This window comes from Triticum aestivum, chromosome 1B (genome assembly GCF_018294505.1).
Source record: "Triticum aestivum cultivar Chinese Spring chromosome 1B, IWGSC CS RefSeq v2.1, whole genome shotgun sequence".
Lineage (NCBI taxonomy): Eukaryota > Viridiplantae > Streptophyta > Magnoliopsida > Poales > Poaceae > Triticum > Triticum aestivum.
Window position 1 is genome coordinate 334,068,932 of NC_057795.1, and position 3,414 is coordinate 334,072,345.

Genomic DNA, 3,414 nt, shown 5'->3' on the forward strand with positions numbered 1-3,414 from the left:
CGGCAGCGGCGGTGGCTGCGGTGGCGCGCGGCTGCTGCTGCTGCTGCTTGGGGTGGCGGCTGCGGTTGTGGGGAGGAGAGGGGGGTGTTGGGTATTTAAAGGGGGGGAAAGGGTGGCTTGGGGGAGGGGGCAAGCAAGGGGAGGAGGAGGAGTCCTCCTCGGTTTCGGCCGGCGGCAGCGGCGCGGCTGCGCGCGGGGAGGGGGCACGGCTGGGCCGGCTCGGCTGGGCCCTTGGCCCAGTCGGGCGCTGCGTTTTTTTTGAAATGCGCGCAGAAAATGAATAAAATAAAACCTAACGAACCCCAAAAATTACAAAGTAAATTTTCCCCGACTCCTAAAAATGAGTCGAACAAAATGAACTTTTACTCGGGGCCTAAAATGCAATTTTTGAAAACACGCATTTTTCCCTAAGGCAAATAAACTCCGAGAAAATCCAGAATTTGATTTATTTATTAAATCTTCATTTTTCCTAATGTTTGGGAAAGTCATATTATTCCCTCTCATATTTTTTTGATATTGGAAAATTATTTGAAGATGAAATAAATAAAATCAAATGATCCTCTTTTTTCATAATTCGAGGAAACTCAAATATGAAAATTTCGAAATCTCCAACTCTCTCCGAGGGTCCTTGAGTTGCGTGAAATTTCTAGGATCGGCAAATGCACGAAAATATGTAATGCATGATGATTTAATGTATAACATTCCAAATTGAAAATTTGGGATGTTACAAACCTACCCCCCTTAAGATGAATCTCGCCCTCGAGATTCGGGTTGGCTAGAAAATAGGTGAGGGTGATCCTTGAGCAAATCTTCTTCTCTCTCCCAGATGGCTTCATCCTCAGTGTGGTGGCTCCACTGAACCTTGCAAAACTTGATAACCTTGCTGCGAGTAACCCTGCTAGCGTGTTCGAGAATGTTGATGGGTTTTTCCTCATATGTTAAATCGTCCTTCAACTGAATTGCTTCAAGTGGCACTGTATCTCTTAGCGGTACCTCCGCCATCTCGGCGTGACATTTCTTCAGCTGAGAAACATGGAATACGTCATGAACTCCTGACAGCCCTTCTGGTAATTCCAACTTATAAGCGACTTCTCCCATGCGCTGCAAGATCCTATACGGTCCAACGAAACGTGGTGCTAACTTTCCTTTAACTCCAAAACGCTTAACTCCTCGAAGTGGGAATAATCTAAGATAAACTCTGTCTCCAACTTCATACTCTATCGCCTTGCGTTTTGAATCCGCATAGCTTTTCTGTCTGGACTGGGCTACCTTGAGCCTATCGCGAATCAACTTAACTTTCTGTTCAGACTCCTGAATCAAATCTGGTCCAAACAACTGACGATCTCCAACTTCATCCCATGATAACGGTGTCCTGCACCTCCTTCCGTATAAAGCTTCGAAAGGTGCCATCTTCAAGATGGTTTGGTAACTTTTGTTATAAGAAAACTCTGCATACGGCAAGTTATCATCCCAACTAGATCCATAATCTAGTGCACAAGCTCTCAGCATATCCTCCAAAATCTTATTGACTCTCTCAGTCTGTCCATCTGTCTGTGGGTGGAAAGCTGTACTGAATTCCAGCCTGGTTCCCAGTGTTTCATGCAACTGATTCCAAAACTTTGAGGTAAATTGGGTTCCTCTATCTGATACGATACTCCTCGGAACTCTGTGCAAACACACAATTCTGGTCATGCATATCTTTGCCAACTTAGCACTGCTATAGGTAGTCTTGACTGGAATGAAATGAGCTACCTTCGTCAAGCGGTCGACTATAACCCAAATCGAGTCATAGCCTGAACGAGTCTTTGGCAAACCTGTGATGAAATCCATGCCTAGTTTATCCCACTTCCATTCGGGTATCGGCAATGGTTGCAACAATCATGCTGGCTTCTAATGTTCTGCCTTCACCCTCTGACATACATCACAAACTGCTACATACTCCGCAATATCCTTCTTCATTCCGGTCCACCAGAACGTTTCCTTCAAATCCAAATACATCTTGGTATTTCCTGGGTGAATCGAATAGGGTGAATCATGTGCCTCTTGCAGAATCAACTTCCTGATCTCCGGGTCATTTGGCACATAAACACGGTCCTCAAACCATAGGGTATCGTGCTCATCCTCACGAAATCCCTTTGCTTTTCCTTCGCTCATTTTCTCCTTTATATCCGCGATCTCCTTGTCATTTTTCTGAGCTTCCCTGATTTTATCCATCAAGGTAGACTGAATCTCTAATGCTGCTACATAGCCTCTCGGAACTATTTCTAAACATAGCTCACGAAGATCTTCTGCTAGCTCCTTTGGTATTTCTCCAGTCAATAGCGTATTGACATGGCTCTTGCGGCTCAATGCGTCAGCTACTACATTAGCCTTTCTGGGATGGTAATGCAATCTCATATCATAGTCCTTGATGAGTTCCAACCATCTCCTTTGTCTAAGGTTTAACTCTTTCTGCGTGAAAATGTACTTCAAACTCTTGTGATCCGTGTACACCTCACAATGATTTCCAATGAGGAAATGTCTCCATGTCTTCAATGCATGCACTACGACTGCTAACTCCAAATCATGCGTGGCATAATTTAATTCGTGAGGTTTCAGTTGTCGTGAAGCATACGAAACAACTCTTCCTTCCTGCATAAGCACTGCTCCAAGTCCTCGACGTGAAGCGTCGCAATACACCTCATAATCCTTGGTCTGATCTGGCAAAATTAACACTGGTGAGGTCACCAATCTTTTCTTCAACTCCTGAAAACTTGTCTCACAATCCTCAGTCCATATGAACTTGGTATCCTTTTTCAGCAACTCCGTCATAGGCTTTGCAATCCTTGAGAAATTCTCAATGAATCTTCGGTAGTATCCTGCGAGTCCAAGGAAACTCTGGATCTCTCCAACTGTGGTTGGTGCTTCCCAATGTGTCACAGTGACTACCTTAGTGGGGTCTACTACGATACCTTCTCCGGATATAACATGTCCGAGAAATCCAACTTCCTTTAACCAAAACTCACATTTGCTGAACTTGGCATATAACTGATGTTCCCTTAGTTTCTCCAAAACCAATCGCAAATGTTCCTTATGTTCCTCTTCATTCTTCGAGTAAACCAAAATATCATCAATGAACACCACGACGAACTTATCCAAAAACTCCATAAACACTTTGTTCATCAGGTTCATGAAATAGGCAGGTGCGTTAGTCAGTCCAAATGACATAACGGTATACTCATACAGTCCATACCTTGTGGTGAATGTTGTCTTAGGTATGTCCTGCTCTCGAATCTTCAGCTGATGGTACCCTGATCGCAAATCGATCTTGGAAAACACTTTAGCTCCTTGCAGACGATCAAACAGATCATTTATCATTGGTAGTGTGTACTTGTTCTTGATTGTTACTTCATTCAATCCACGATAATCAACAAC